We start from the raw sequence: 27,699 nt of genomic DNA, 5'->3' as shown, positions 1-27,699 counted from the left end.
CTTTCATCACTGCATGTAATTTTTGTTTCTAGTGTTAAGCAGTGATGGCCTTGTTTTAAAGATATGTTCTTTTCTAATTGAAGTTGGCTATTTGTGTCATACCCTTCCCATATCTCATAACTTTTAAAACTCATTTTTATCACTCAGATTTATAATCTTCTCAGTTAGGCAAGATGAAAGTGGTCACTATCGTCTTCCAGTAAAGACTATATTTGCTACCCCACTGAAGAATGCCTTCTCCTCAGCACTGGAAAATATATCACCCACAACAAATGGTCTTCCCTTCTGATAAAACATAACCCTAACCTATATATTTTGGAGGAACTCTTTTATGGGAGGGAGAAAAATCCCAGTTAATTTGAATTTGTTCTTCTCTTCTACCAGTAACATTCAGTGTTCCTTTATTTTTCTTTCTACATTTACTATATAATGCTTTTAAAATAATTGTTTCCTTTTTATATTTTGGTGATCATTTTGTGTATGAGTGCATTTTATATTTTTTCTGATTTTCTTTTGGCAAGAGGCAGAATTAGCTTTTAAAACAACAATATGTTGAGAGAAGAAAGGAGATGAATGTCAGTGGTTGCTTGTTAGTGAATTAGTGCTTTATTCCTTTTTTAAAAAATTTTTATTGAAGTATAGTTGATTTATAATGTGTTAATTTCTGCTATACAACAAAGTGACTCAGATATATATATATATATATATATATATATGTATTCTTTTTTATATTCTTTTCCATTATGGTTTATCCCAGGATATTGAATATAATTCCCTGTGCTATACAGTAGGACCTTGTTGTTTATCCATTCTATATGTAATAGTTTGCATCTACTATATTTTTAGGGTATAGACTGAGATGCAGCCTGATTCCCTAAATTTGTTTTTGACACTCAACTTGTAAGCTGTGAGACCTTGGGCAAATCACTGTACTTTCTGTGTTTTTGTTACCTTATTTGCAAACTGGGGATAACAATAGGATGAAACTTGGAAAGTTAGTATGAGGATTAAAGAAGTTAATGGATGCAACAGTGCCTGCCACATGGTAAGCAACTTATACAGTTTAGCTGTTTATCATCGTTTTCTTCATTGTCATCTTCGTGTGGACTGGGTTAATAATCATTCTGTTATCCCTATGCTTATATATTGGTTCCTAGGTGTATTGGTTTGTTGACATTGAGAAGTTCAACTGCAGCAAGTGAACTATTCCTCCTTGGTTTAAGTCCCTTCAGATAGACAGGAGGGTTTTAAGTAAAGAGTATTTTGAAGAATCTGGAATTTTTCACTCTTCCTATTCAGAACAGATTTAGGTTAGAATCAAATGTAATTGTAGGCTCAATAAAAGATATGCTGAAACACTCATGGTAGAAGGAAAAAGGTGTTGAGATTGTTGTTATTTTCCATATCTTCTCAGTAACTTAACTGGTCACAAAATACGATTGATCATTTTCTCTGTAAGTGGCTCTTGGCTAGAGCTTACAAATGATACAATAAGAATATAGACATTGCTCCTAGGAATCTTAAATTATATATATATATATCTCTCTATATATATATATATTAGTGTAATATACCTATAGACATTATTGCAATTGAATAGTTCAAATAATTACCATTCTCGAAATGCATATTGAGAAAATTGAGAAACCAAAACGAGTTGAAAGAATTAAGGAGTTTAGGCAGAAATTGTTTTTGAGGTGGATTTTTTATTTCTAAAACTTCCAACTATTTGTGAAACAAGTTCACACAAGTATCTGAGCATTTTGATTGGGTCCAAATCCAAACTTGCTGTCCAGAAGGTTGGATGCATCACTGTAAAATACCCCCCTCACTATAATTATGGGGATGACAGATTTATGTAGAGACTATGAGCATGATGTACATGAATAATAATGCTCAATGTTGCTATTTTTAGGAGACAGGCACATTGCTGTAATATTTAACTATACAGAGTAGCTCACTTTGTAATTCCAGGACTCTTTTTTTTTTTGCGGTACGCGGGCCTCTCACTCTTGTGGCCTCTCCCGTTGCAAAGCACAGGCTCCGGACGCGCAGGCTCAGCGGCCATGGCTCAGGGGCCCAGCCGCTCCGCGGCATGTGGGATCTTCCCGGACCGGGGCACAAACCCGTGTCCCCTGCATTGGCAGGCGGACTCTCAACCACTGCGCCACCAGGGAAGCCCTCCAGGACTCTTGAAGGGCTTATTCTATTACAGAATCATATACTCTGTTGATGTTTCAACCATGGCCTGGTGTAGCACTTAACAATAGGTATGTCTACTGGCTTTTAAAAAGCAAAGAAATGTATTTTCACATAGAACACAAAGTTCAGGGGAAGAGTGGTTCTGGTTTATCTTACTGTTTCAACAGCAGCATCAAGGACAAACATCTTTCCATCATTTTGCTCTACTGTTATGTGCTTGTCACCTTTGTCTTTAGTCAAATGCCCCCTGTAGTCACAAGAGATTACAACAGTGCTAGGCATCATATCCAGACATGATATAGGCCAGGACCAAAGAGTTTAGCTCTTTCTTGAGTCTTTTAAGACTGAGGAAAACTTTCTCAGAAATCTCCACTAAGCCTGCCTTAATGTTTCACTGGCTAGAATCCTATAACCCACTAGCAAAGGAAATGAGGCAACCAGGATTGTCTCAGATGAGTCAGGATCCACTCTTTGAGACTTTGTGGAGAGCTGCATGGAGGAGGGTAAATACCTGCATAAAACTGAGGTTTACTTAGGAAGTAGAAAGAATGGGAATAAGGATACATTATTTCAGGCGTCAACCGTGTCTATTACACTTGGCATATAGTAGAATACTCTTATGTTTTTGTTTTTATGGAAGAGAGAAAGGAGGGAGGGAAGGAAGGAAGAAAGGAAAGAAGGAGAGAAGGAAGGAAGGGAAACACTTGCATAATGTGTTTTGTTTAATCTTCACTGCTCAGCCAATAGAAATCTGATTTGTTTCTGTCAGTTCCAGGTGGACCACAATAAACATATCTTTGGGCCAAGCATTAGAGCCACATTTCAGAAGCTGATTAGAATTGGGTGGCCACTGCTTCTTTCTTGGCAAGGGGTCAATTCATTGCAGTAATGTATGAAATAGCCCTTCGAAATGGACGAACCAAGAAACAATGTCCTTTGGAACTAACACTCTTAAACAGTATCCAAATTAATGGAAAGTGCCTGCACTAATGAAATAAAACATCAGGGCTTTGGCAGGAGGTGATTGGCAGAAACACCTGATGGCTTGATATATCTGTCTCCTGAAGACATAAATGAATTCCTCCTTCTAAAAGTGAACGAACAACTGTGGCTGAAGCTAAAGCAATGGTTTAGAGAAAATGACTTCCTGTCTTCTGCCAGAGAACCTAGAGCACATTTCTCAGTTTACAGTCAGGAAATCTCAGGCAGAGAGGGGTTAAATGACTCACACACACAGTCCCTCAGCTGTTTTATATCAAAACCAGAATTTGAACCCAAGGCAATGGGTAACTAGTGGGCTATAGTGCATCTTCAAGGTTAAGTTTAATGATCCATAAATCAGTTTATTTCCATCACCTTCCTTACTTAGGACAAACCATGTTCACCCTGATCCTTTGAAGAGAAGAAGTGAGAACATGATAACAGACGAAGTAATTTACTTTGGTAATCTTATTCATGCATCATGAGTATATTTTGAGATAGTTATTGTTTTTCTTATTTTATAGATAACTGCACTTTATAGAGATTAGGTAATAAGTCTTAGGTCTCTCAGCTAGAAAGTATCATATCTGGGATTCAAATCAAGATGTATCTGATTCTACACCAGCTCTATATGCCAACCTGCTTCTTTGCTTGGTATTTAGTCAAAAACACCAAGTAAACAAGCAAACAAACCACAGGAGTTCTTATTCCAGAAGTAGCCTTAAATATTTGAATATAAAAGTATAGATTGAGAATCTATGTGAATGATAACTTTGGAATTCAGCATGGAATGCCTCTGCAACCATAATAAAGATATTTAGGATTTGTTTCTCTCTGTATAAATGCCAAGTAGCATTTCTTACACTTGAGGACTAGGTGAAATTTCTTCTGATCCAAAATTCTTTTCTTTCCAAAATTTTACCCAGACATCATTAACGTGTTTGTGTAAGCACTTCATTTAGTAGCAGAGAAGCAGTTAAGGTCTGGGAAGATGAGTCTAGAATCTCTGTTTCTCAAAAAGAAAGTTATTGATGTTTTGTGCAGTGATATGTCTATATAAAAGTGTTTAGATAAAACATTGTTTATGTGATAAGCATAAAACATGCCATATGTTTTCATACATGGATTACACACAAAGCTTTTGATTGTTTTACTTTCATTTGTCGTATGTTCTCTACTGCAACAATATAGGAGCTTTCCATTTTGTGTATTAAGGGTCATAAGGACATGTGAAATCAATCCTAGGCACACATTTTGAAGCTGGGCCATTTTATCTTTGCCATCCTGTAGGTTTCAAAGCATCTCTGCTTCACAAAGAAACCCTGAATGAAAGCAAAATGGAGTAAAAATTTTTAGAAAGAGCTTTTTATTTTTTGTCTCCTCTTGGAAATCTATATCAATACTTGACCTTTTTACACCCCTATCAGGATACAATGGAGTCTGCCTGTGCTGACTTGGAACCTTAAAGTGTGTGGTAAGGTCTATTTGTCTTGCGAGCTGTCTGTTCCTTGGGGCAATGTGTGTGTGTGTGTGTGTGTGTGTGTGTGTGTGTGTGTGTGTGTATGTGTATGTATGTACATAATTGCTTGGTCGCTACATGTGAATAATGTTTTGTGGTTTACACGATGCTTTCACCTATAGCATTTCATTTGAGTCTTCTGCTTCCATGAAATAGATATAGACGATAGATAGATAGATAGATAGACAGATAGACAGACACAGAGATACAGAGATACAAACAAATATAGAGAGATAATAGGTTGAACATAAGTATAAATGATTCATTGAAGCTCAGAGAAGCTAAGTTCATGTAACTGGTTAGAAGCTGGTTAGAACCAGATGCCAAATAATCCTCCTAACACTGAACACCACAGGGGGCCTTCCAAGATGCATCTATAAAATAGGGGTCCAGATGAGCATGTGATCTTTGCTGTGTCACAGCACAAGATACTGCAGTGAGAATATCAGAAAATGACTTGTTTGTCAAAGCATCCTAAGAACAGAAATCTGTGTAAGGCATTACGTAAGCTCTTTTAAGTTAAAGTAACTTACTGGTTGCCAGGAACTTCTTTAAACCGAAATCAGAGAAAAGGAGACCAGTTGGTATAAAATGAGGAGGTGAAAGTTCTGTTCATTTGTTTCTTATCTCATGTATACAGGCCCCTCAACCTCCGAATTGAACTCTTATACACATGCACATTCCCTTGCAATTCAGTTACTTTTACCTTCCTTGCTGCAGGCCTCTGGGGACATGGGGCTGAGGGCAGTGCAGGGGGTGAGGGAGTGAGAAGGTTTGAAAATGCCTCTGGTTGTTAAGTTTGAATATGAATATGGCTGATGTTTGGAGGAGGATTGGTTGCAAAAGGGACTGCTGTGTAGTCTGAGGTGCTTGCTGTTTGTATCAGAGAAGAATCACGGGGTGGATTTTGCTTCACCCACTGAGTAGTTAAATGACATCATGCAATCTTTTAGTTGTCCTGGTATTTAATTACTTCCTCTTTATAGGAGCAAGAATAATCGCTGTCTCCTAGTATTATAATGAAAAGTATAATGAATATACCTAAAACCAAAAAGAGACAAGCAATAAAATGCAGCCACTGCAAAGATGGTATTCTGCAGTTTGTAGGAAATCATGCTTATTGGTTCTGAGTGGCCTCCTTTCCAGGTACTCAGGAGGGGCTTGTCTTGTGTTTATATTTCTTTCCTACAAAGATTCCCGAATTGCCAAATGCACCACTACTGCTTGCAGTATCCCAATGAGAGTATCTGATTTTGGTAGATTTGAAACTACCTAAACCTGAAAAGACAAATCTATGTCACTTTCAGAACGTTATAATTAAAACCTCAGCTTGAGAAATAAATGAAGATATGCAGAGCCAGTTCACTCCTAGGGTGAGAAAAAGTCATTCATCACCACAGCTTGGTGTTAAGATCACAGTGGTTCTGTTTTTCAGTCCAAATAAATGGCTAAGTAGTCTACAGAAATAAGCAAAGTCAGATGACTTTCAATTGCTCTGCACTAAATTGGGAAAAAATGAATATCTTGTCAGGAAGAAAGGTAATATCATACTGTCTGTGCTGTTTTATTTAATCAAGTCCCTCTGATTTGGAAATTTCAAAATAATCATCATTTTTTCATGAATGTGTCTTCGAGGAAAAAAAAAAGCTAGAGATTCACTGCATATTATAGCGAACAAAGCATTTTAGACATGATGTATTTAGAGATATCAGATTACTTTTATCTAGTTTTCTGAATGCAGTTTTCCAGGAAAGGTCATTAAGTGTGTGTGTGTGTCTGTGTGTGTGTGTGTGTGTCTGTATACACATATATTAAATATATTTAATTGTCATATATAATATATGTGTATACATACTTTTTTGATTTCTTAAATATATAGAGAAAAGTTTTTTTTTTCACTTTGACATCTAATGACTTTTGATCTCTCTTTGAATCCAGAGTGTAATTTAGCAGTCACTTTTGTTTCACTTTTGAATGAAGTGTGAATTCAGTGCATTTTATAATACAGTATGTAGTTATTGGGAAATGAGACTAATTTGATTCCAACCAACATATTTTAATTAACTGTTTGCTGTAGGCCTAATACTCCTGGGTATATTAGGATAAAAAAAAGCACAGTCACTGTTCATGTGGTCCTCATGAGCTAAAGAAGTGGTTGTTAACTGGGGGTGATACTAGCTATCACTCAGGGGACATTTGACAATATCTAGAGACAAATTTGGTTATCACAATTGAAAGGGAGATGCTACTGACATTCAGTGGGTACAGTCCTAGGATGCTGCTAAACATCTTAGAATTCCCAGGGCAACCCTATAAAAAAAATTATATAGCACCCAAAGGCAGTAGTGCTGAGGGTACGAAACCTTGTCTATAGGGTAGAGAAATAAATAAGGCACTGTGATAAGTGCTACTTTAGAGACATGAATGAAGTGCTCGGGGAACTCAAAGGAAGGAGAACTGGGGGTGGGGAGGTGTTGAAAAAAAGCTTTATGGAGGAAAGGACATTGGGGCTTGGCCCAGAACAATGAAGAATGGTTTCCCTAGCGGAGGATGGAAAGCAGAGAGCATTCTGGGTAGTGGGGCAAAGATGAGCCAAACAGAAAACTAATCACCCACAAGGCTTTGACTGCATGCGGTTACCACTGAGGCAGACTTTGATTCATGGTTATGTACAAATCAGGGTAATGACATAACTCTATGTGGGAGGGTTTTTTGTTTGTTTCAAATGTGGATTTTAAGCTGCATATGAAAAAACTCTTAAGAGAAGATATAAAATCATTTTCTACTAGCAGGAGGAAGCTTTTCTGCCTTCAGTTTTCCCATAGTGCAGTCAGTGTGTTTACAGACTGGCCGCTAACTCTTCCTGTCTTCCAAAGCTTTCTGGAACTTGAACTTGGGACAAGAGCTTTACACAAGCTCAGAACCCTTTGGGAGATAAGGTGATTCCCATGGCTGGAAAACCAGAATATTAAGACCTTCAAAAGGCTCTCTGACAGAAAAGACCAGAGAGTAATTCAGGGTTTCCTTAATACTTATGGTACTATGCAGTGGCCCAGAGTGTGGGCTCTGAGAGTGTCCCCTCAAGAACTTACCCCTTGTGTGATTTTTGATAAGTAATAGAATCCCTTTTTGCTTCTATCTTCTTCTTCAAATGCATATAATGATATCTATGTCATAAGATTGTTTTGAAGATTAAATCTCATACCATTTACAGCCTGATTTGTAGTAGGCACTCAATATTAGTTATTTTCACTTTCCCCATTTTGGTGTGAAAACATGGGGCTCTTAAGCAAGATTCTAGCCTTCCTGGTTGGCAGAGAAGACATTGCAAAGGATAGCTTTATAATAGGAAAATGCTGAGTGCTGTGGGCAGATAATGAGGTTGTTCAAGAACCGTTCAGTTAACAAAATGAAACGAGTGTGGTGCACGCAGTTGTTACGCTGAAGATGTTTTTGAAATGTTGATGCTGATGGCACACGTGGTGATTTTAAAAGGTCCATATTTAAATTAGTATTAAAAAAAAGGGAAGGGATTATAGGATTGGGTGGTGGGAGTGTGAGGTTGAAAGCAAGCAAGTTTAGTTTAGATTAAAGAAAAGTCTCTTGAGTGATTAAAAGACAGCCATAAAGTCCTCCTGGGGAAATGGTATCACTTTATCTCCTGCTGAGCAGGTGGTATTATTCCTCTTTGCTTAGATTCCTGATAATTCATGGCAGGAATGGTAAACAAATTATTTTCTGCTTCTTGTGAGCATGAATACTGGAAGATATATATATATATGCTACATACATACCTTTTACTTCTAATGTTTATATTTTAGTTTAAAATTCATTGAATAGTGAGTTTTATCATTAAAGAATGAGCTGCTTCTATAATCTAAAAAGGTAGAAATCGAAATATGGTACTTCTACCTATAACCTCTTATGTAAACAGTGTTTTGAGGGTTCAAACTAGGATTATTAAAATATCAGAAGATAGATTTCAGTTTCTTTTAGCTAATATCTTTCCCACTGGTACAAATATTAGTGGTGAGGGAAACCACATGCTTCTGTTCATATTTTTCCTACTAATAGGAGATGAGATGATTTTCACCACAGTTAAGTTAGAAGAATGAATGTGTCATATATGTCACCTCACAGAAGCATCTAAATGAAATGCCAATGTTATCATTTTCCACATCCCTTAATCACCATGGAGATTAAGTACTAAATCAAAAGTCTGCAGAGTTAACCAAAAACAAAGTAATATTGAGTATTCAATGTCTGGAAAAAGTATGGAACAATCCTATTCATTCTTTTTCTCTTTTTCCCTAACAATTGATTAAAAAGTTTGGAATTTCCTAACAATAATTTGTGTCACATATAATACATCAGTATTGAATACTGAGCCCCAAACACAGTGTTAGCAGCAGTATTTTATTTAGTGCTAAAAAGAGAATTTTTAAAATTTTATTGAAGTATAGTTGATTTACAGTGTTGTGTTAATTTCTGCTGTTCAGCAAAGTGATTCAGTTATACATATATATTCTTTTCCATTATGGTTTATCACATGATATTGAATATAATTCCCTGTGCTATACAGTAGGACCTTGTTATTTATCCATCAACATATAGGCACCCAATATAGGAGCACCCAAATACATGAAACAAATAGTAACAGAGATAAAGAACATTATTACTCACATTCTACAAATGAAGAAAATAATCCTTAGAATAGATTAAGAATGTGATTGAATTCATGCATCCAGAGAGGGTGATGAAATAAATTTAATTGTTCAACAAATCTGCAATTTCTAAAGTAAAATAGATTGAAATGGAATGGAATAAAGTAGGATGGAATAGGATAGGATGGAGTAGACTAGAAATAGAATAGGACAAAATGGAAAACTTAAGAGTGCATCACGTTATAAGGTTTGATCTGTGAAACTTTACTTTCAGTTTTGAGAGTGGTAGAGAGAAAGATAAAGAGATAGAGATAGTGATATGAGAAAGAGAGAGGTGTTGCACTGTGTATGGATTTCTTACTGGGAGGTATGGTATAAAAACTAAAAATTTGAGAGCAGCTATGGTAGAGAATACTCTGCTGATACATTCTACCCCTATGTTTCTATTTCACAGTCAAAACAAAATAAATATAATTTTTTTATTTTAATGTTCCTGAGTAGATAGACACCCTGATTTAACATGGCACAGCTAATTAGTGGCATATTTGAGAGTAGAGTATGGGTATCCTACTACTTAGTGTTAGGTGTTGTGATTTTCTTTATTTTTGTTTCCTTTTTTCTTCTTTTTTTCATCCTAGGAGCGAGGGATTAAATGAATAAAGCATCAGAAATAACAAGTTGTAGGCTGTGAACAGCTACTCATTGACTATTGTGTCTGTCACACGTGTGGACCTTTCCACTGCAATCAAATTACAACACTGATTATTTATTAAGTGCCTTTTTGGTAAAACTCTGTACTTAGGTATATGCTATGTTTCTTATTGTCTTGGGCTTCTGATATAGATGAGAAAAAAAGGTAATTATTTGTAAACAATATAGTAACATATGTAAATAATTGGTTAAAAAACTAAAATAATTTTCAAGTGAAAAGTACAGACCTTTACATTCTTCAGAGGAGGGAGATGGACGTTTGACTTGGGTGAGAATTGGCAAGGAAACTGTGGAAGAGAGAAAATTGAGTACACTTTTTAGGTGGTCTCAAGATGTGCCAAGGTTGATGAAGGTCTGGTCAATTCTGAAATGCTTACTGGGTTAATAGTTGAAAAAAATCTGAATTGTCACAACGGAAGTCACAAGCGAAGTAGCTGAGGAATGAACTGCTCAACAGACCTCTTTAGGGGTCTGTTGATATTATAATGCCATTTTGTGCTAGTTGTTCATGAGCTATTAATGGAAGAAGTATGATTATGTAGTTGTTCCAATGAGCATGTATTAAGAAATCCAGGTGCAATGGAATACATAAATGTCTCTAATGCAATATAAATGGTAATAATAAGTACTTTAAGGTCAAATTCTACCTCTTCCTTGTAGCCCTCTCAGATTCCTAAAGTCAATCCCCACTGAGCTTTTCTCTTTTAAGAATCTCTCTAATATAGAATTAGCTGCATTATATTTCTTACTTAGTTATTGTTCTGACTTCTTTAAATGAATTTTTTATTTGTGCATCTCAACTGCTTAACAGACTGTAAACTTCTAGCTGCTCTTGAATTTTTCTCCTCACATTTCCAGTACCAGTTCTTTGCTGCATGATGAATACAGATTTGATGATTGGTTAATAGATAGAGGGATATATATATAGCTAGGAAATTATTACATTAACTCCTGTCAAATTTCTTTCTTTCTTATGATATTAGCTACATTCTACCAACTACTATATTTATGTACACTCCCAACTAGTGTTTAAAATGCTCCTGGCAGATAGCAACTCTTCCTTATACTTATTTCAGCACACTGTACCAAACACAGTGTCTGCACTTAGTAGATATACGAAGTGAATAGTTGTCAAATGGAAATTGAATGACTTTAAAAAATAACAAGTGTGATATATATAGGAAGCCTAGTACAGAATGAGTACAGGGAAGGCTTTCAGTAAACATGAGCTGAATGAATGAGTCCTGAATTCTAACTTTTGCCATCAAGTAGCTGTGAGACAATGTCAAATCACTTTCCCTTTCGGGGATTCATTTTTCTCATCAGTAACATAAGGTGTTTGGATTGAAAGATGGTTTTCTACCTACTTTTCAGACTCTAGGAAGGTACTGCAGTACTTCCACGAAGAATGAAGTATTTCCTTAGCCAATGATAGGTATTATACTGGAACTAAGATATTCTATAAATAGAAGCGCTCCATGCTAAAATTGTTTGAAAAAATATTGGTGTAAATCACAGTGAGGAAAGTTTCCTTTTTAAATCAGTTTGAACCTATACAATTTAAAAGTCCATCCAGTTGTTATTACAGTAACCAAGGAAGTGAACAAGCAGTCCTTCTGTTCCAGAAGCCACATTCGAATGAATTTGACATTAATATCATAGGAATGTTGGAGACAGTAATTAATTGTAAAGGTGTATAACAGTTCCTTCACTATAGATAGAAATGTATGTTCATCTGTTATCCATAAAACAAGCTTCAAAGAATAATCACTTTTAAGAGACTAGAATAAAATATTTTATTTCTTCTCTATTCCTTACTCCGTATTCTTTTTTCATTTAAGAGAGCAGCATGCTGAAACATTTTATTGAATTGCTTCTTTGATAAGCTCTTGGGTAGTATGGGCTTGTTTCTCTCTCCTCAATTTAAATTGGCAGGTTGGAAGATAAAATTTTTCTGTTTTGATTGATCTATTGGAATGTAAAGATGGCTATTGGTTGGTGTTTATTAAACTCTAAAATCAAATATGCTGAGCCTGAGATATTCATCTGTGGCTTAGTAATAATCACAATAATAAAGGTGGTAAGTAATAGTGGTAATAGTAATACTAATTAAAAGCTCTATTTAATTTTATTTGTTGCTTACTAGTGCCAGGCACTGGGCTAAATCCTTTACATATGCAATCTAATATATTCCTTATGACAACCCTGTAGGGGAGGTTCAATTATTATAGAAGAGGAAAATGAACACTTTTCCCAAGGTTAATATTTAGTATGTGGTGAGTCAAGATTCAATGAATTTCTAATCTAAAAGAAGTGAAGATGAAAGGCTGTGCAGAGAATTCGCACAAGGTAGAATGAGTACTTTAACCGAGACACATACAAGTATAAATTTCTAAGATTGTTTATCCATGTATTGATTCATTTGTTTATTTGTATAGCTATGCCCTCAATGTTCACAATATTATTTTTATCCAGAATTCCAGGGCTGGCAGGTCCTCAGAGCTCCTCCAATACTTTCATGCATTGTCAGAATCCCTTACTATAGCACCTCTGAGAGCTGGCCACAGAACCCCGTTGCTGAGTACTTTACCAATAAACAGTCTCCCTGAAGGCACAGAATATCTGTTGTTCAGTTCCTACAGATGGTACGTGAGCCAAACTAGACTTCCCTGTACCTTTCGTTCTTGGTTTTGCCTAATAAGGCCAATTAAAATTTTGTGATCATGTTTGCAACAAGGTAACCCTTCTTCGAGGCCATTATTTGACTCTCTCCTGTCACCAAGTCTTCCGATAGGGTTAACATCCCAGTGTTTCTGTGAGATTAAAACTGTGCAATCGGCGACTTGCCTGGTGGCACAGTGGTTAAGAATCTGCCTGCCAGTGCAGGGGACACGGGTTTGAGCCCTGGTCTGGGAAGATTCCACATGCTGTGGAGCAACTAAGCCCGTGCGCCACAACTACTGAGCCTGCGCTCTAGAACCCGCTAGCCACAACTACTGAGCCCACGCACCACAACTACTGAAGCTCATGCGCCTACAGCCCGCGCTCGGCAACGAGAGAAGCCACTGCTCGCCGCAACTAGAGAGAGCCTGCGCAAAGCAACGAAGACCCAACGCAGCCAAAAATAAAAATAAATAAATAAATAAGTAAATTGATAAAACTGTGCAATCATGTAAAGTGTTTAGGAGAGTGACCAACACATAATAAGCACTCTGTAAGTAACAGATGGTAATAATAGTGCTAGATATTTATTGGATTAGACTTCATTTATGAAATTATTCTTCTCTTGGTTGACCACGTTTTGTCTACAATTATTTAGATGTAGATACTAGCTTTCCTGAAATGTGTTACTGCTAATAGGACACAATGCTTCAGGTTCACTGGTGTACATCATTAAATTGAGGCCAATCAATTAAACTTTGGTTTAGTGATTGGCTTCATTGATAGGGTCATTGTCAGTGTCCACTTCTGCATACATAATATCTGGTTCTGCCTTGTTAAGTTGTTATATTTAAATGTCCTTTAAAAAACCTAAACCATGGCCTGACTTTCTGATTGCACATTAGAAAATAGTAATAATAAAAAGAAAAAGGAAAGATGGAAACTCATTGTAAAAAATAAATAGAAGCTATTTCAATGATACTTCACTATATAAGAATGAGGAATAGAAGCATAAGTGAATGTAGTTAAAGTCTGACCAGTGATCATGACAGGCCCACCATTCGAAGGCTGAATTTGCCATTTTCACTAAGCATACCAACTCTTTGCTTATTAACATCATAAAATTGTAATAAAATAAAAAGGTTTCACTACAGACTAGACAAGGCCAGACAGCTGATTAAAAGATGCTAAAATGTGCAGCTCTCTGGAGCCTAAAGTCCCTTTTAAGGTTGATTTTGAATGACTTGTCCAGGTGGGGAGCCTTCCAGGAGGAAATGCATCTTTGTCTGGGGTTAGGTCAAGGGCTGGATTCCCAGGGCTCCAGGGAACCTTGAGGAGAAATCCCTGAGGCAAAGCCCAGACAGAGGGAGTCACCAGATCCTCGGAAGGGGGAGGGGAGGATTTACCATCACTCTGGACTGATTTTCAGCTGCAACACTTCTCAGGCAAAGAATATGCCAACAGCCATTCTCTCCTGATCTGACTGCCTGTGGTAGGCACGGCAACTTCTGAGGTTCTGAAGTCTCCAGCTGAGATGCAGTATCAATAAGCCTGAACACCAGTAGGGCCAAGTGCCACTTCAATATCTTTTCATCTTCCTGTGTGTTGCTTTTGGCAGGGGGGAATGTTCTAGGCTGTGGCTCCTTGTCTTGCGGGTTAATGGCATTTTCAGGCTGTACAGGATCTTACATCACCGAGTCCAATCGCCTCATTTTGCAGATCCCCAAACTGAGGCTGAGAGAGAGGGGACTTACCCAGAGTTGCTCAGCTAGTCAGTGACAGACAACAGTGGAACTTGCGGTAAGTTGCATGGCCTCTTTGGGCTTCTCTTTTCAAGTCTATAAAATGGAAGTAAGGGATAGGTCTACACGGTCTCTCCAAAATTCCTTCTTATTCTAATATTTTACTTCTGTGATTTTTGGTTCGAGACTCTTAACTACCAGTGTGATTTCCACTTTGCGATAATCAAGATGCAAAAATGATGCCTTTTGGTGTCTAAATGACAGTGTTCAAACATTCTGATGAAGGCTAAAGTTCTAGGTCATATTTTGCATTGTGTACAGATACTTCCCTCAGTATAGGGCATAGATTTGGATTAAGCATTTTGAAAATGCACCCTGCTTTTGAATATGACTGATAATTTACTCTGTTGCATCCTAACACTACAAACGACTGCTTCATAAAACTGTACTATGTTTTATTATTATTATTGTCTTACATTGCTTTTTACTCATTGCTGAAAACTTCAGGTCACATGAATAAGGATGCTGAAGAGGTCATGCCGTACAGGATAACAACGCCCAAGTTGGGTTTTAGTTAGTTGAATACTCTTTTGTTTATAAACAAGGATTGGCTTTTCTTTTTTCATCTCATTTTTTCAGCAGACACATTTTAGACAAACTGACAGCAAATCCATTATGTAATGGCAGCTATAAAAGCTTTCATCAGGAGGGTGCATGTTTTGTGTCTCTGTATGAAATAAGCTGGGTTATGGAAGCAGCAAGGGCAAAAGACTCAAGAGTAAGATAGACCTGGGGTTTCAAGTCATTGTCTCCATGGAATTTGGGGGTTAGGGTACGGGTTAGGATTAGGGTACGGGTATGGGTTAGGGTACGGGTTAGGGTATGGGTTAGGGTACGGGTACAGGTTAGGGTTAGGGTATGGGTTAGGGTACAGGTTAGGGTCAGGGTACGGGTTAGGGTCAGGGTACGGGTTAGGGTTAGGGTTAGGGGGGTGAGTAGGTAGGAGGAGCATGAAATGTAACATCCCTTTTCCGTTTGTTTCCCCTAAAGTCATGATGCGTCTTTCTAGTGTTTTCAAATTCCATCTGTCAGGTACATTAAATATCCATTCTCCTCTGTGAAACATGTGAACTTTATTTTTAAAGTACTGCTCATAATGCAGAGAATTCTGAGATATGAAGAGTTTGTTATAGGGAGAAGCATCTTTACACCACTGGGCATGTAGATTTACAGGCATTTATTACCTAGATGACATTTGACAAGTTATATACAGTGGTGTTTACAGGGGTATTATAAGGATCAAATGAGATAATGTATATGAAAGAAATGCGTACAACAAAGCATCACAGAAATCTTTTTTTTCTGTTTATACTGCCTATTAAAGCAAACGGATGGATATATAGAACACTGTGAAGAGTTGAGAAGGAGAGGGTGTGAGAAGCAAATATTTTATTTTTCCAATAAAATCACAGCTTAGAACAAAGAGACTACCAGGATGCAAATGAAATGCTCCTGCTGGAATATCCAAGGCTCATGCTTCTTCAAATGTTATGTACATTTGAGTTGTTTGAGGATATTGTTCAAATGCAAACTCTGATTCATTAGGCCTGGTGTGAGGTCTGCAAGTCTGTATTTCCAGAAATCTTCCTTCTGATGCTGACACTGATGCTCTGCAACACTTTGAATAGCAAGATCCTGCTCTCTCAGAGTAACAGGCATAGCCAAAAGTGAACTGACTATCTTACTGGGAAAGAAATCAATGTGTCCACACGTCTGTTGGTATTCACATATCCAGGGGATTCACATATCCAGGGAATACCACTAGCCTGGTTAAGGTCCCCGCTCGCCATACAATATAGGAGTATTCTGCATTTATTAAGTGTTGAGAAAAGCTTCTGTTCCTATTAGTTGAGGTTTCTGGCTGAAAGATAGCAGCTAGAGAGAGGTTTATATACAACACAATTAAGAATAAACAAGATCTAGGGAGCCAACACATGAGGAAGGCAGTTGAGTTCTTTCTGTTCCTTTAGCAGGCCTTGTCTAATAGAGGTCATTGAATTCTGCCTTAAGAATCTCAGATATGTGATTGGTTGTCTGAACTCTCTACTTTCCCTTGGCACGTTGTGTATTTACATTGACTTGGGTCACTCACTTCTCTAACGTAAATATGAAACAGGAAGAAACATGCGAGAAGTTCCTCTCTTTTTGATATTTTCACCTCAGTTAAATACACATTTACTAAGCACTAGGTTACAAAGCAGTGGAGTAGGCTCTGGGAGGAGGCTAAGGATCCTGAAATTAGGTCCCAGGGAGCCTCAGTTTACCTTCAAACAAACTGACAGTGTAGACAGACATAATAACCAAATACAAGGCGGACTGAGCTTAAAAAGATCTATCGTGTTAGAGATCTCAAAGAAATAGAAATCGGCTCTGCTGGGAAGGGAGTTAGGAAGACTTCGTGAAGGGGAAGAACTTGGAACATGGCCATTTGTACATGAAGGCCAGAGGATAGCTCGAGGCAAAGTCTTTGTCATATTGTAGGTCTATAAATGGAGAGCAAAAGCAAAGAGACATAGTTTAGTGTAATTTGACTAACAGAGTGCTGAGATTACAATATCATTCTTTGGAATTTAGGCTAATGCTTAGAGCTTGAGTGAGATTGTTGGAGGGAAGGGAGGACATATCAGGGTGACGTTTTAGCTGTTACTTCTCTCAAACTTTGATTTTTTTTTCCCATTGGGCCTACTTTGTTGGAATCTGCAGAAGAAAGGATCATCTTTTATATAAACACCTCCCCTTAGCATATGGAACATAGCATTTTTCAGAAGGTAACATGAATCGGGGAGGGGAAAGAGAGAAAGGATTTCAAACTGCCTTAAAAATGTGTTTCTGTATCAAGTCATTTACCCATTAAGTGATCCTTCATTACAACTCCTAACACTCAGATGTGATAAGGACGTTCATTTCTCTAACTTGTGTGAATTTAAATTCCTTTTTTGTTTTTTTTGGGTTTTTCTTTGCGGTACGTGGGCCTCTCACTGTTGTGGCCTCTCCCGTTGCGGAGCACAGGCTCCGGACGCGCAGGCTCAGCGGCCATGGCTCACGGACCCAGCTGCTCCGCGGACCGGGGCACGAACCCGTGTCCCCTGCATCGGCACGCGGACTCGCAACCACTGCGCCACCAGGGAAGCCCCTAAACTTTTTATTTTAACTTGCATAAAAAATGTATACTTTAACAAAAGTACTGTTGTTGGAATAAAGTTTGGAGATACAGATTAAGCAGTAGGAATACCTTTGGCTTTTATTCATAAGTATCCATAGCAAAAATTCACTATCTAGTGCAGTGGTTCTCAATCAGGAACACTTTTGCCTCCTCACCTAGGAGACAATTGGCAAAGTCTGGAGAAATTTTGCTGTCATGACTGGGAGGAGGGGTAGAGCCAGAGATGTGCTAACCATCCTACAATGCATAGGGCAACGCCAAGTACTGGGTTGGCTTTCATTCGTTTTCTTCTGTAAGATGGCTCTGGTAGCACTTAGTTGTCTTTAACTTAATTCGAAACAATTTGGTTAGCTTGTATGTGACAGCTGTCATATCAGCCTGCATTTAAAAAAAGACTTATCAAGATCAGTGAATTTTTGTGTAGTCATTTTAATATTGAAGATGGAAGGAAAAAAGCAACATTTTTGGCCTATTATGCTTTATTATTTCAAGAAAGGTAAAAATGCAACTGAAACAAAAAAAAAATACTTGTGCAGTGTATGGAGAAGGTGCTGTGTCTGATCGAACGTGTCAAAAGTGGTTTGCGAAGTTTCATGCTGGAGATTTCTCACTGACGATGCTCTACTGTTGGGTAGACCAGTTGAAGTTGATAGCGATCGAATGGAGACATTAATTGAGAACAATCAACGTTATACCACTCGGGAGATAGCCGACATACTCAAAATATCCAAATCAAGCGTTGAAAATCTTTCGCACCAGCTTGGTTATGTTAATTGCTTTGATGTTTGGGTTCCACATAAGTTAAGTGAAAAAGACCTTCTTGACCGTATTTCCACATGAGATTCTCTACTTAAATGTAATGAAAACATTCCATTTTTAAAACAAATTGTGATGGACGATGAAGAGTGGATACTGTACAATAATGTAGAATGGAAGAGATCGTGGGGCAAGCAAAATGAACCACCACCAACCACAGCAAAGGCTGGTCTTCATCCAAAGAAGGTGATGTTATGTATATGGTGGGATCAGAAGGGAGTCCTCCATTACGAGCTCCTTCCAGAAAAGCAAACAATTAATTCCAACAAGTACTGCTCCCAATTAGACCAGTTGAAAGCAGCCCTCGAAGAAAAGCGCCCAGAATTAGTCAACAGAAAATGCATAATCTTCCATCAGGATAACACAAGACCATATGTTTCTTTGATGACCAGGCAAAAACTGTTACAGCTTGGCTGGGAAGTTCTGATTCATCTGCTGTAATCACCAGACATTGAACTTTTGGATTTCCATTTATTTCGGTCTTTACAAAATTCTCTTAATGGAAAAAAATTTCAATTCCCTGGAAGACTTTAAAAGGCGCCTGGAACAGTTCTTTGCTCAAAAAGAGAGTTTTGGGAAGATGGAATTATGACGTTGCCTGAAAAATGGCAGAAGGTAGTGGAACAAAAGGGCAAATACCTTGTTCAATAAAGTTCTAGGTGAAAATGAAAAATGTGGCTTTTATTTTTATGTAAAAACTGAAGGCACTTTTAGGCCAACTCAATATTATCCAGACCAAAAACTAATATCACCAAGATTGATCTTGTACAAAAGAGTCCTCTCTTATTAGTTAAGTGACCTTATGTAATAAAGACCTCAGTCTTTGGAGTCAGTAGACCTGGGGTTCAATTCTGGCTTATGGCTTGATCTTGGGAGTTCAAGCTTTCTAAGCCTTAATTTAATTACTTTTAAATTGAAAGTAATGATAATACTTACCCTACAGGTTGTTCTGGAGATGAAATGAGAGAATGTATACAAAGTGACTAGAATCGTCCCTGGCATTCATAGATGGTCAATAATTTTAGCTGAAAAAATAATAAACTTTGGTTAAATAATTCAAGTTAGTATTGTCTTTTGAGACCCTCAAAGACTGCTGTTGAGCAGGTGTTAGAAAGAACTGCCTCCAGATCAGACAGCTTTGTTTTAAGTCTTATTGTCTACCTATTGACTGTGTGACCTTGAACAAATGCCTTAGAACTCTCTGTGTCTCAGTTCCTGCATCTATCAGATGAGAGTGTAAGGAATGTGTATCTTCTAGAGTTTCTATGAGGTTTAAATGAGAGTATAAATATAAAGTACTTAGAACAGTGTCTATCACTTAGAAGCAGACAGTTGTTAGCTCTTATTATTCATTTACTTAACATTGTTCGATAAGGCACAACATGTATATTAATTTTGAACCTTACCTTTCCAAATGCCAGCCCATTGGGGTTTTTTTTAAACAATTAGAGTAATGAAAATTGCTCTAAAATTATATTTTTAAATCCCTTGCTTTTTTAAAAAAATGAGTACTAAATACCCTTTAACATTTCATTATTCAGTCAGGAGCTTTGTCATCGTGCTATTGTTTCTTGTACTGGATTATGATACATGAAGCTTTTAAAACTATTGTGGTATGAGGATTTTTCTTACTGTAGGCTGCTAGACTGTTTCATACTTTTCTCAGCTCTTTAAAAAATATTGTTTTTGCTTCCTTCTTATCAAAATATCAGCTGTCTGACTCCTGTAGTCTCTACCTTTTCTTGACTTTTCTAACTACCTGCATTTGATTAGTTGCTCAATATTTATTGAACACACTATGTGCTATGCTCTCTAAGATATATTAGTGGCCCAAACTAAACATTCTTGGAGTTTACGATTTAGCAGAGGAAAACATTGAAGACATAATACCAGTTAACTAATTATTTAGTTCAAATATGATCCATGTCAAGACTGAGGGGTATCAGTTGCTATAGTTAAGGGCAAACCCTTTTAGCATGGGATATAAGACAGGCCTTCATGGGGAATTGATCATCAAGTGGCAATCTGGAAAGTGAGTGGGCATTAGCAAGGCAAAGAGAACAAGCATTACAAGCAGATGCAACAGCATGTGTAAAGGTCCTGGTTTTGGAAAGGGCATGGCACTAAATGAAGGCATTTTTTAAAGCCCAGTATGGCTAGAGACTGGAAAAAACATCCCAGTTTGTAGTAGTATTGATTAGGCTAGAAAGATAGCCAAGGGCTCAATCATACGCGGTCTTCTAAAGCACGTAAAAGATTGACTTTATTTAATAGACAATGATGAGCCACTAGAAAGTTTAAGCTTGTTGGTATGATAGAGCTTCATCTGAAGAATGGCTAAAAAGTAGGAAAGAATGGAGGCAGAGACACCAGTTAAAATGCTACTGCAGTGGTTCGGTCAAGATGTGGTGAAAGCCATTCAAATTATGTCTCTAATATAAATAAACAGTCTCTGAGAAATAAGACCTAGAAATTCTCTGTGAGAGGAAGGTGGCTATTTAGTTCAGGGACTTGGAAAGATTTATTTTGGCTGTTTTGGCTTGTTTACCTTCCACCTTGTTCTTGGCCACATTCTAGAGGATTACAATTGATGAATAGTCTATTTCCAGATGAACAAAAATACAAATGTACAGCAATAATAAAAATGAGATTGTATTTGTATAATGCTTAAAAACTATCTGTTATTACATTTAATCAGCAAATTTTCATAACAAGTGATTTTTACCCCTCCCACCCCTACCCCTCCCCCTGCTGCCACTGTCTCCACAGGACTTTGGTCTAAGTTGATGTACCTTAATTTATTGGCAGTGTGAAATTTCTACCTCGATAAGCCATCATGCATAATAGAAAATCTTATTTGTTTTATCTTACAGAGAAAGTTAAAATTTAGTAGAAGTGGTCTTCCATTTTGCTCTCTGCATTATTGGGGAGACATAAAAATGTTGACTTATCAGTTCTCATTCTTAACTACTGATAAAAAACACAAAACTTTTAAAAATAAGATATTTACCTACATCTATGCATGCAAAATATATGCCATGTGAATTGTGTAAATATTAAATATGTACACACACAACCCAGCTGTGGAGGCTTGAATGACATATTTAGAAAACTGGACATTCTATCTTGAACATCTAATCTATAAAATCTCGTCAATGGTCTATATATGTATATTTCTAAAATATGTATCTCAAATAGGTATAATGCTTGCTTTCTCATGGGGTGATTGGGAGAATTAAATGAGTTCATTTAGACAAAGTGCTTGATTTAGCACCTAACATGTAATATTTAATATATTTTAAATATGCATATATATAATCAGATATAATTTTATCACACACTGACTATATGGTTTATTATAAATTTATGTATGTTGATAATTTGATATAAGATTATATACACAGATACAAATGTACACATATGCACATACATACACTATATTAGCTATTGATTATTATGACAAAAATGGTTGCACAGTGATATTCAAAAGTTAAATATGTTAGCCCTGAAGATATGACTTTCACAGATTCTGGCACAGTTTCTATATCCTGATTTCTCTCATTTACTCACTTATTTCTTTATTCATTATTTAAACAAATATTTACTGGGTCTCTACTTCGTGCCAACGACTGTAACCTGTCCTTAAGAATCTTACAGTCTGGTAGGAGAACAAACAAGAAAGCAAGTAACTGCAATAAAAATGATGTGAACAATGTGCAGTACATCCTTTTAAAGTAAGAACACATCCATTCTCCTAGATAACATCTGGTTAATTATTATGTACATATTTGCGTATCATTAAACTAGAGAAGGATAGAAATTAAATAGAGGAAATTTAAAGGAGCATTTCTTTCTAAGTATCTATTTTTTATTCACCCTCTTGTCTTCATCTACCACCTACATGCTAAAGACAACCAAACGATTATCAGTAATTGCTATCACTTTCACTTACCCCGGAACCCTAGTTTCATCTGACTTATGGCAATCTGTAGGTAGAGGTTCCATAGACCTCTCAAATTCATTCTGCCTAAAATAAATTCATTATGTTCCTTCCTCTAACAAAAATTATTTCTCCTCCTATATGTCTAATCCTTGTTAAGTGTATGAACAACCACAAAATCACCCCAACTGAAGTCTCAAAGTCTCAGTCAATGTTCAGTGCCTGCCTACAGCCCCACAGCCTGTAGGTCATCAAATCCTCCCTATCCCCTGCCAATTTTTTTTCTTTCCCTTTTAGGTAAACACATACACACAGAACCCTAATGCCGAAAATTAGCAGGATAAGAAAACAATTTCAAGTTGCTAGGCAGCAGTGCTTAAAGAGAAAGCTCAGAAAATTAAGTCAGTGACTTGGTTATTAAGTGTTGTCAGTAGGTTGTCCCTTTTTCTGTGAGTGGAGAATGTTTCTTTTTAACATGGAATACTAATTTTAAATTCTATTGATCTATGAACTTCAAAAACATCCTCATACACATTTCCACATTGATATACTTGAATTTCTCTTTCCTTCCCATCAACTGATACTTTTTGCTTCTAAAGGTAGTTCCAGCTATGAATCCCAGAGTCCTTTTCAAATGTCCAAATGCTCAGGATATGGATGGGAGATTCATACTGCAGTTCATATTTATGAAGAAGTATGTTTTTCGTTGTTATTAGTCATTGAAAAGAGATAATCGACATCACAATAATGAAAGGTATCATGAGTTGGCCCTGATCATATCCTGAGTGTTCCTGAAATTTCTTTCTGGTCCATGCTCTTTAAAGAGTCATTTATTAATTCATAAGCATAAGTGCAAAACTATCTGGAACATAGTAGGTCCACAGTAAGTGGTGAATCCTATTCTCCCTTTTAGGGTGTATTTTTTTAAAAATCTGTGAGCATATACAATCCTAAACCTCCCTGAACCTGGGGAAATGTTTCTAAGTTCCTAAGAAAAATCACTGGAAGAAGAACTATAACAGTTTTCTTTTTTCCTTCTTTCATTTTTTAAATGTATTTTAAAATAGTTTTATATCCTGGCAAATATGTGCAGTGGAGTTAATAATATAAACTATAGGTTGAAATGAAAAGTCTAACTATGTCTTTAAAATGTGGGGTTTTTAATGGAATAGCGCCTTATATACAGAGGAAAAGCCTGCTTGGAGGGGAAGAAATAGATAAAGAAGACAGTTATTCCTCGAAGGGGTAGAAAAACAGAAGATTAAATTTGCTTTGAATATTTCTTAAGTAAATGGATTGTTATTTCCTTAGCTCCCACGTGACTACGTTTTCCTTCTCTTTTGAAAGAATTGAAACTTTGGTGTGCCTTAATATTTCACATCTTTTTTTCACCTGTGTGTCCTGAGCTGGCATGACGGCCCAGCATTGTTAGCAAACAGTCATGTCATTGCTAAATGCATGTTTATTGGTCTGTGCAGCCACCCTAAACCAGATCACTTCCCAGAATGCCAAGGGGAGCATGACAATGGTACTTACTTCATCCTTTATCAGTATGTTATCATATTTATAATATGGGAGGAGGAAAAACTAGATCAAAGGAAGAGCTTGTGATTCACAAATACAAACTTCTCAAGTGTAGACAAGAGCCATACCTTTGAAAGGATGATCTGTGAGCGTCGCCACACAAGTAAAGGATCATTGTTAGTGGATGATTATAATTCATGAAGAGGCGCTTTAGGGAAATATTACTGCTAGTCATTGTGTTGCATGTATTCTGCTTTCTAAAAACCAGATGAATGTAGGCTGATTTGTACACCATAGCTTTCAGCATAGAAGTAAAGGAAGAGTTTATTACCTGTTTTTCCCCCTCCCCTGAGAGGGATTTGTTTCACTTTGAAGTAAGACTGTCATAAAAAGGCTGCAAGTCACAGTGCGTGTTGTAGTTTCCTTGGAATGAAGTCCAAACTCTATTCTGCTTTGCCAATTTGTCTGGAAGCCATACAAACATGGGCAAATATGGGGATCAAAATTCAGTTAGATTTGCCCCAATGGAAGAATGAAATGTTTCACACTTGGAGGTTGCCCAGGAAATATCATAGCCTTTCCGGTATTGCTTAGTTGAGATGGTTTAATAGGCCTTTATTTAGAAGAGATGATTGAAGGAGAGGAGAGAAGGATGAGCTGTGAGACATGAGTTACTAGAAAAAGAAAGAGCTTCTGGTTGCTGCATGGGGATTCTGGAGTCCGAAAGATGGCTTCCAATCCTCCTTTCTCTTCTTTTACCTACCACGACTCTCTGCCTCAGTTTTCTCTTTTGCAAAACAGCACTCATAAGCCTATCATGCAGGTTGCTATCTGGATTATGTGGGGTTCCATATGACTCATCATGCTCTTTACCTTGCAGGTGGCAGGTCTACCCTGAGTGGTAGTTCTTTGTCCCTATTGTAGCATATCTTTAAATTTTCTTTGAAATGAAAAATTCGTGTTCTATTTCAGAACATGAATAAAGAATAAGAAAAAAATTTCTTATTTTTCAAATAACCATGCTTAGAAATCTATGATATTTTTTAAATGACTAATTTTCTTTATTCAGAACAATACACAGTTGAGAATCAGTCATTTTTAGGTAAAATTTCTTCCACAGCTACATTTTGAAAACATACTTAGCGGGTTATTTACTTATTGATATTTTCTTTAATGTTATGTTAAAAATATGATACTAACACTCGTACATATACACAAAGCCCAGCTTATTTTCTTCTTAAGAGAGAAAAGGGAGCCAATACGAGGAGGCATATGTTTTTAAAACCAACTCAGTTCTGGCCAGACATAAACTTGGCTTTCTGTGTCCGGGCACTTTGATTTACAGATCTCATTTTTCTCAGTGGGTGACAGTGGGTGGCTCCTGGTGTCACTGTTTCCAGTAATAGTTGATGTGGGTGGGACCTTCAAGTTCAATTACTACCTTTTACAGATGAACAAACTGACCTAAAAAAGGTTATCAGTTTCCTGGCTTCCTGTCTCTGCCCCTTTCGAGGTGGATAGCTCTGAACAAAATAAGCGTCTGCTGAAGTCTCTGAGAAATCTATGATATTCTGGGGTACTTTTTTCTCTTGGTATTCTTATACTCTTTCCTTCTCTTTTTGGCACCCTTTGTTTCTACAGTTTATGTAACCCTCTGCTCTCAACAAGGAATAATTGACTCGAGAATGCAGGGAAATGATCCTGCATTCAAATGAGAAGTTGCAAAGCCTCTATCAACCTAAGACTTTATACCTTTCTCCTCCCTCCTCTCCTTCCAGGAAACAAACAAACGCATGCTTCAGCTCTATGACTTTTTGAACCAGATACGTGCATAAATATGTTGAGGGGACTAGTGTCAATGATACATTCATTGACCTAATTCTAACTTTGCGGAGAAGATGTATTTTGGAAAAGAGAGAATGGAGATGTAGGCAGGCTGAAAACTGTCATCATAACATCGTCTTCACAGAGCATCACCTGCTTAGGTAGTTTAAAAGATAAATATAGGGTGAGTTTTACAGGGTCTGATAATCCACTGGGAGGAGGGAGAGGAGGAGAGATCATTGATTTACTATATATTTAAATTATCCTCTATTTTAAAAACAAGTTCATCTGCCAGAGATCCCCACCACAAAAATTACGTAGCTCTCTCTCCCGGCTTCCCCATTCGGTTCATTTGTATTGCGTGTTCTCTGTCTAGCCTTTTTTCAGAGAGGACACTCTTCATTCGAGTTGCTTCTTAGTGTACTGTGTTCCAATGTTAATTTCAAATGATGGCACCATATGGGCGATGGCAGAGTAACAGCCTTTGAGGTCTCACTTTTCAGTAATGGGGGATGTGAGACTCAAGTTAAAAAATGATATAAGGTCCTCCAGAACCCTGAGATAAAAGACTGTAAAATCAGAGAACTGCTATTTCCCTAGTTCTAAATAGATACCTGCTGAGCGAATAGGCATTTAAGTAACTATTCAAATACAGTAAGGGCAGTGTGTGTGTGTTGTGTGTGTGTGTGTGTGTGTGTGTGTGTGTGTATGCACACATATGTGAAATAAACCACATTCCAGGAGGAAGGGAATTTAGCCCTGTCCTTTTTGCTACATCCTTAAAAACTGAGGCTCAGAGATGAATTTTCCCAAAATCATAGAGCTTATTAGGACCAGATACCAAACTAGAACCCAGATTTCTTAGACCCATTGCCCTGTGCAACATAACAATACAAGACTGACTCACTATACATGTTCTATGTAGACTCTGTGGAATCTGACCAAGAACTAAGGAGAAATGGTTTGTGACTGGCCTTAAGCCAGTTTCAAGCATAAGCAGGATTATTACTGTTACAAGAAAGTTTGTAAATGACTTTCCATCCCATTGGGCATAGGGGAGATATAAGCTTGGAGCGGACTCTGCACTAGCGAAATATTACTGGCAACAACCCTTGCCGTTTGTCAGGGCAGCAACCATCGTCCACAGTTGAGTGGAGTTTAACACCTTATTGTGGTAGATTTGAGGCATTGCTGAAAATTGCTCTCAGGAAATACATAGAGTTCTGTTTTGTTGTGTATATCAGAACAAAAGAAGGAGTTAATTTATTGGCCTGATACTGATCTAGCCTAAATTTGTTTGCTGATAGCATAGGCTGGTAGCCTGAGTCATGATGGAATGAGCGCTGGACTTTGAGTCAGGTGTTTTGAACTTAAATACCCAAGTCAACATTTCCCTTAATAACCGTACGATTTCTGGCGAATCACTGAATTTCTCTGAGCCTCAAGACATTCTTTTCAAAAACTGAATGAATAACTTCTAGGTCGTGTAGTTGGGGAGAAATTATGTAATTCTGGTACAATTGAATTGCATATTACTTAAAACATTTCGTGGTAAACAATGTTATAGCTATAGTATTTTGAATCTAAATCAGTAAGAATTACAGAGCATATCTAGGGTTTGTTATGGAGAAGGGAGTTCTCCAGAAACTAGAGATGGAGGAGGGGTTCCTACACCTAATTAGAATATATGTATCCTCTGCTAATTATGTAGCTTCACTCAGATATCACACTTCTGGATGTTACCATCCATTACCTCACATATGGGTGGCTAGAAACTCTTGAGAAAGGTGGGACAAAGAACAATAGAACCTACTGTGTTGGAATCTTTGTTTTTATAGGAAAATTCCACCTTCCTTGTAGATTTTATATATATATATATATATATATATATA

General features: G+C 37.2%; 1 protein-coding gene across 4 annotated transcripts in view; it reads left to right on the top strand.

Moving 5' to 3' along the window:
• LRRC4C (leucine rich repeat containing 4C) overlaps positions 1–27,699 on the top strand; it is a 483,245-nt gene that overhangs the window by 360,504 nt on the left and 95,042 nt on the right. Inside the window, exon 2 of one of the 4 annotated variants that reach the window (XM_029207041.1) lies at positions 14,458–14,538. The exons of the other annotated variants lie outside the window; for them this stretch is intronic. The gene's annotated coding sequence lies outside the window, so the exon portion shown is untranslated. The remainder of the gene's footprint in view (positions 1–14,457; positions 14,539–27,699) is intronic. 4 annotated transcript variants of the gene reach the window in all.

This window comes from Monodon monoceros, unplaced genomic scaffold (genome assembly GCF_005190385.1).
Source record: "Monodon monoceros isolate NGI ecotype Baffin Bay Population unplaced genomic scaffold, NGI_Narwhal_1 Super_Scaffold_7, whole genome shotgun sequence".
Taxonomy (NCBI): Eukaryota; Metazoa; Chordata; class Mammalia; order Artiodactyla; family Monodontidae; genus Monodon; species Monodon monoceros.
The sequence above is the reverse complement of the archived record's forward strand: the minus strand, read 5'-3'. Positions and strand labels throughout refer to the sequence as shown.